This window comes from Nannospalax galili, unplaced genomic scaffold (assembly GCF_000622305.1).
Source record: "Nannospalax galili isolate Female #2095 unplaced genomic scaffold, S.galili_v1.0 scaffold1532, whole genome shotgun sequence".
Taxonomy (NCBI): domain Eukaryota; kingdom Metazoa; phylum Chordata; class Mammalia; order Rodentia; family Spalacidae; genus Nannospalax; species Nannospalax galili.
In genome coordinates this window covers 791,561-798,967 of record NW_008330832.1, presented here as the reverse complement: position 1 = coordinate 798,967, position 7,407 = coordinate 791,561, and the positions used below count along the sequence as shown (strand labels likewise).

The 7,407-nt window shown below is 44.5% G+C and overlaps 1 pseudogene; it reads left to right on the top strand.

Moving 5' to 3' along the window:
* Window positions 1–5,367: 5,367 nt before the first annotated feature.
* On the top strand, window positions 5,368–6,164 carry LOC103749813 (annotated as a pseudogene).
* The last annotated feature ends 1,243 nt before the right edge of the window (window positions 6,165–7,407 follow it).

Here is a 7,407-nt window from a genome sequence, read left to right as displayed (position 1 = left end):
GTGCACCATATGCATGCAGTGCCCATGGAAGCCACAAGAGGGTGCCAGATCCCCTGGAACTGGAGTTATGAACAGTTGTTAGCTTCAATAAGCATGCTGGGAACTGAACCTGGGTCCTCTGTAAGAGCTATCAGTGGTCTTAACCACTGAGCCATCTCTCTAGCCCCTAGAAGGCATTTTGACAGCATATCCATTTAGCAAAAAAGCAGTAGTAGGCTTCTCTCTACAGCCTATGCATCTAGAAACCATATCAATAAAACTCTGTCCTGTGAACCTGGGAGAACGTGCTTAATCTTTTATTCATACAGAAGACCACAGCTACCACCTCTTGAGTGCATTTTATGGGCCAGGCTCTTTATGTAGACAGCTCATTTAATCCTAACAACAGCCTTTCATGACAGGTACTTCTGTTAGCACTGTTTTATAGATGAAGATCCAGGGAGATTGAGTCTGGGCCTAGACTCAAGTCAACCAATTACAGGATGGCAGGACTGGAGCCCAGGCTGTCTATTTCCCCACCTGCTGGCTGCTCCCCACATAGCTTCTCTTCTACCCAGAGGCCTGAATCAAGTGTGTGTTGGAGGGTTCAAGAATATGTGAATAAGCCGGGTGTGGTGGTGCACACCTTTAATCCCAGCACTCTGGAGGCAGAGGCAGGTGGATCTCTGTGAGCTCGAGGCCAGCCTGTTCTGCATAGCAAGTTCCAGGCCAGCTGGGGCTACAGGGAGAACCTGTCTTAAAAAGATAAAAACGAATACCTGAATAAGAAAATGTGACCGCAAGGTGGCAGTAGAATGCATAAGCTTTGAGAGATTGCACTGGGAGGAAGTCCTTTGGGCTGGAGAGTGTCAGAGACTGGGAAACACCACACTCAAGAAGAGGAAGGTCAACTACAGGAGGAGGGCTGGCAGGTCTAGGTGATATGACTCAGCAGTCTAGTGGGGACATTCTAGGTCACAGAACCCCAAGGAGCAGCTGTGGCTTGGGGTCTTCACAGTCTTGGGATTAATCTTAACTTTAGCAGATGCTGGGCACAGGTTTTTCTGGGTATGCCAAACAGGCAGGTTCTAACTGGCTTAAGATTTGTTTATGTGGAGTTGGATATGGGGCTGAAGAGACAGCTCAGTAGTTAAGAGCATTGGCTGCTTTTGCAGAGGACTCGGGTTCAATTCCCAGCACCCACATGGCAGCTAACAATTATCTGTAACTCCAGTTCTAGGGGATTCAGTGCCCTCTTCTGACCTCTGTGGACACTGCACAACATAGGTGCACTGTGACATAGCCACAGGTGACATACATGCAGGCAAAACATTCATAAAATAAAAATAATAAAAATATTAAAAAAAACAGTTGCTCGTATTTCAGTTTGAGTTTGATATTAGTATGCATTCGAGCAACAAATCTCAGCTCATTGTAAAGAAATAAAACCCTAGAGATCAACATACAGAAACCACTTTTGACTCGCAGAGCGTCTTGGGTTTATGTAACAGACAAGCTATATGACGGCTACTGTAACCAGGGCTTCCTCCCTGAGAATACAGTCTGTGCAAGAAACAAGACTATGAGGGGGAACAGTAGGTAGATGTGCTCTTAAGCCCAGGCCAGTCTCCATGGGTGATGGTATCTCCCTCAGCCTGTCTCCTCACACAGCTGGGAGTGCGGCTGTAGTTGAAGACCTTTCCTTTGGGACAGAGAAATTTCTTTTTCAGTGCTGGAGGTAGAACCTAAGGTATCCTGCATGCTAGGTAAGTGTTCCACCACAGAGCTGGGTAGAGCCCTGTCGCTTTTTTTTTTTTTTTCTGTAAAACATATACAACATAAGAGCTATCATTTAAATGCTTCCTTTTGGGTTTTTTTTTTTTTTTTTGAGACAGTGTCTCCCTGTAGCCCCACCTGGCCTGGAACTTGCTATGTAGACCAGGTTGGCCTTGAACTCACAGAGATCTGCTTACCTCTGCCTCCCAAGTACCGGGATCAAGGGTGTGTGCCACCATGCCCAGCCATTTAAACTTTTAAATTATAAAATTCATTAGTGACACTAATGACATTAATAGTTTGTCATTGGGCCTGGAGAGATGACTCAGCTTTTAAGAGCACTGGCTGCTCTTACAAAGGACCCGGGTTCAGCTCCCAGAACCCAGAGGGCAGCTAACAACTCCAGTTCTAGGGCCTCTGATGGCCTCTTCTGGCCTTCATGGACATTCCATGCTTGGGTGCACTTATATACATGCAGGCAAAACACTCATGGATGTAAAATAAAAATAAAACAAACAAAAATAGCTTTGTACAGCCATCATAGCTATCTCCTTCTAGAAACACTCATTCTGGAATTCTGTTCCCATTAACAGTTCCCCACTCCTCAGCCTGTTTACCTCTATCTAGTTTTTCTCTATGAATTAGCCAATTATAAGTACTTCAAATATAAGCCAGGCGTGGTGGTGCATGGCTTTAATCCCAGCACTTGGGAGGCAGAGACAGGAGGATTTCTGTGAGTTCAAAGCCAGCCTGGTCTACATAGTGAGTTCCAGGCCAGCCCCACTGCAGGGAGACCCTGTCTCAAAAAGACTAAATAAATAAATAAATAAATAATAAAATAAATGTGCTTCAAATATATACAATATTTGTCTTTTTGTGTAAGGCTTTTTTCATTTAGCACAATGTCTTTGTTCTTCATCCAGGTGATGGTTTCAGTCTTGGTATCCAATTGTACTGTTGGGAGGGGATGCAGACTTAAGGAGATGGCACACACTGGAAGTTGAGTCACTGAGGATGGCACACCCTTGGATGAGTCTCCCTTGAGGAGCTTATGCACACACTTAGGTATGTCTTATACTTGATAACTCTCGGTGTAAGAAGCCCACACCCATATCCTTGGATACCCCTTCCTCTTCCTCCTCCTCTTCCTCCTCCCCTTCTTCCTCTCTCCCCGCCTTCTTCTTCTTCTTTTTTGTTTAGTTTAGTTTTGGGACAGAGTTCCCATGTAGCCCCAGTTGGCCTGGAACTTGCTATGTAGATCAGGCTGGCCTCCATCTCACAGAAATCCACCTGCTTCTGCCTCCTGAGTTCTGAGATTAAAGTTCTGTGCCACCATATCTGGCCCTGTAATTAGGTTTTTGAATGAGTTCTTATTTCACAGTGCTCCCACTGAATTGTTTATTATGAAATTCTGTAATGCCAAGATGTACTTTGGACATAGCCAGGACAGGAGGGAAGATGGACACAGGACACAGGGAAAACACAGTGGCCCATGAATTGGTAATCCTGATCCTGGTGACAGATACTGGAAAGTTAACCTCACTAGTCTTTTACATATGGTTGAAATATTCCTTGATTAAAATTTTAAAATAAATAAGAGAAATTAGTGCATAGGATAACTCAGTGAAAAACAATCAAGTTAAAAAGATCAAACTTCCTTTGAAGTGCCAAAGTGAATTCTAGATTAATTAAAGATTTCAACATGAGCAAAACTAGGGAAAAAGCTGAAGTATATGTTACATCTCAAAGTAAAAAATACCCTTTTAAGCATTAAAAACAATGATAAAGGAAAAGATCAATTGAACTATGTAAAAATTAAGTCTTGGGGCTAGAGTTGGCTCGGTGGTTAAGAGCACTTGCTGTTCTTGCAGAGGACCTGTGTTCAGTTCCCAGAATCCACAGGATGGCTCACAACCATCGGTAACTTCAGTTTCAGGGAATCCAATGCCCTCGTCTGTCCTCTGCAGGCACTGCAAGCATGTGGTGTACATCCATACACCCAGGTAAACATCCATACACATGAAATAAAAATAAATAAATCTTTAAAAACATTGTCTCAACATGAAAGGTAGCCAGACATGGTGGCACATGCCTACAATCCTGGCACATGGGAGGCAGAGGCATGAGGAGGAGGAGGAGGATCTTGAGTTTGAGGCATGTCTGGTCTACATAGTGAGAGCTTTTCCTAAACTGAGAGACAGAAGAGAGAAAAAGAGACAGGGAACATGAGAAATAAAAGGTCCTTCCAGAAAGCCAAAAACAACCTGGGAAAATATATAAAATATTATTATACTTAATATAAATGAGATATCACAAAATAGTAAGAGAATAACATCTCAATATAAAAATTGTCAAAGGAGGGGCTGAAGAGATGGCTCAGTGGTTAAGAACACCGGCTGCTCTTGCAGAAGACCCAGGTTCACATCCCAGCACCCACATGGCAGCTAACAACTGTCTATACCTCCAGTCCCAGGGGATCCGTCCAACAGCCTCTTCTGACCTCCTCTGGCATTGCATGACAGGGGTGTACTACCTATATGCAGGCAATGCATGCATACACAAAAAATAAAAAAATAATAAATTTTTTAAAAGTTAAAAAATGTCAAAAATTGTCAAAGGAATGTTGGGGATGTGGCTCAGTGGTAGAGGGACTGCCTAGCATGCATGAGGCCCCATGTTCAATACCCAGCACTGAAAACAAAAAAAACACTAATTTTTTTTTTAATACCAAAGAGGAGCCAGTCATGGCAATAATCTCAATATGCAAGAGGCTGAGGCAAGAAAATCACTACGAATTCAAGACCAGCCTGTGCTACATGGTGAGTTCCAAGCCAACCTGGGCTTCAGAGGAAGATCCTATCTCAAAAACAAAAACAAAAAACAAGCAAACAAAACAGACAAAAAAACAAACAAACAAACAAAAAAAACAACAACAAAAAAAAACCAAACAGCTGGGCGTGGTGGCACAGCCTTTAATCCTAGCACTAGGGAGGCAGAAGCAGGCAGATCTCTATGAGTTGGAGGCCAGCCTGGTCTACATAGTGAGTGCCAGGACAGCTGGGGCTACAGGGAGACCCTGTATCAAAAAGACCCAAAAAACAAAACAAAACAAAACCAAAACAACAACAACAGCAAAACAAGTTAGCCTGATGCAATGCTTCAGTGGGTAAAGGCACTTGCCACTAGACAACCTGAGTTCAATCCCTAGGACCAATTCCCACAAGTTGTCCTCTGACCTCTGCACATGGGCCTCTACACACACACACACACACACACACACACACACACACACACATACACACACACCATAATTAAAACTGTAATTTTTTTTTTGTATAAATACCAAGGAGCCAGGTGTGGTGGTGCACACCTTTAATCCCAGCACTCAGGAGGCAGAGGCAGGCAGATCTCTGTGAGAGCCAGGCCAGCCTGGTCTGCATAGTGATTTCCAGGCCAGCTGGGGCTACACGGAGAACCTGTCTCAAAAAAAAATAAAAAACAAAACAAAAACAAAAACAAAACCAGAGCCAGTCGCCCGTTGCTGGCCCACGCCCCCTCCCCAAATGTGCCAGGGCGTCGCAGCTTCGCCTGGGGCCGCCCACCGGGGAGTCTATGGAAGTGATGGAAGGACCCCTCAGCCTGGCTTACCAACAGAGCAGGGGAGTAGACCGTTTGCTAGCTGCTGGGAAATACAAAGAGGCGATTTCTTGTCACAAAAAGGCTACAGCCTCCCTTATCACTGGGACTGCAAGGGGACAGCCACCTCCTCATACAGGAGGGGTGGAGGAGGGCGAAGGGGAGGGGAGGTTGAAAGCACAGCAGAACACACACGGGGACACAGCTCCCCACCTGCAGGCATCTCACAAGCCTTCTGAGCACATGAAGCGCCAGGGCCCTCCTCGCTCAGAAACACATCCTTTCCACAGAGAAGCGCCCTGTTGAGGTGCAGGGGATGTTTGACAGGGCTCCAGACACGCTGCTACTTTTGCTTCAGTAGAAGGGAGAGCCAACAGAGCCATGTATTGGAAGTAAATCCCCCAAAGACGATAAAACGATTATAGAGGAGCAGGCAGCCAAAATTGCTGACTTGAAGAGGCACGCGGAATTCCTTATGGCCAAGAATGAAAGACTAAAGAAAGCGAATAAACAACTAAAGGCTGAAAAGGCCAGACTTTTCTGAACGGTCCAACCGAGAAGGAGCTGGATGTAGACGCCAACTTCGATTTCGTAGAGAAGTGGGAGCCGCACTCGGACAGCGCCACAATGCCACCAGGCAGAAGTTCGCAGGGAGCGGTGGGAAGGCCAAGGACATTCTGACACCCAATCTCCTGGGCTTGGAGTTTCCATCGCCAGAACTTCCACTTACGGAGCTCAGCGAGGATATTGTGAAAGGACTTACGAATAATTAAAATGGAAGGCCACTGGCAAGGGTGGTTGACAGCTAATCCAGAAAAGAATACCAATCTAGCAGATCCTTTCTTTTCTGGAAAGCTTGATGGCTTTAATAAAGCAACTACAGCACTAAAAGCAGTAGTACCCTCCACTGCCCCATCTGAATTGTCATTAGACCTTAAAGTGATGCCTTCCAACTGGCTACATCACTTACAAGCTGCAGTGGTTAACTAGGATTTTTTTTTTTGGTCATTTTGAGACAGGGTCTTCCTGTAGCTGCAGCTGGCCTGATTCGCTATGGAGACCAAGCTGGCCTCAAACTCTGAGATCCGCCTGCCTCTGCCTTCCAAGTGCTGGGATTAAAGGCATGCTCACCACACCCTGCAGTTAACTAGGATTTTTATTCCTCTCAAGAACTCACATTGTACTACCAACCCTAACACAGTGGTGCATTAGGACTTTTTGGTGGTTTTCTGCATTTTCATTTCTTATTGTTTTTCATTTTATTATATTTTAAAATTATTTTATTTGTGTGTGTGTGTGTGTGTGTGTGTGTGTGTGTAGATAACTTGTGAGAGTCAGTTCTCTCCTTTTGCCTTGTGGGTCCTAGGGCTCAATCTCAGGTTGTCAGTCTTAGTGGCAGGCACCTTTACCCATTGAATCATCTTACTGGCCCTCTGGTTGCTTTTTTTTATTATTATTAAAGTATTTATTTACTTTTATGTGCATGAATATTTTGCCTGCATGTATGTAAGTGCACCAATTTTGTGCAATGCCCACAGAGACCAGAAGAGGGTGTTGGATCCCCTGGAACTGGAGCTAGGGACTGTTATTAACCACCATGTGGGTGCTGGGAACTAAACCTGGGACCTCTGCAAGAGCAGCCAGTCCTCTTAACTGCTGAACCATCTTTCCAGTACCCCACTTGTTGCTTTTGAAGAGTACTAATTTGACTGCTTATAATTTTAGTTCACTCATATGGTTTTTAAACAAACAGCAACTGAAACAGAAATAGCATCCCCTACTCCAACCCCTCCCCGCTTTTGCCCTCTGTTCTTACTGACTCTTAAGAAGAAACTGTGCTCAGCCTGGCTTAGCTCGTGTGCACTCTGTACTCCCCACCCACCCATAAGTAGACCAGAGACAGAAATTATAATTTCTTTGTAACAGAAGCAAAATGGAAATGTTCCCATTTTTCCTTAATCACTTTCTCTCTATAGGATTAACAATTTAACTTCAAATTTAAAGGAGAATCTAATT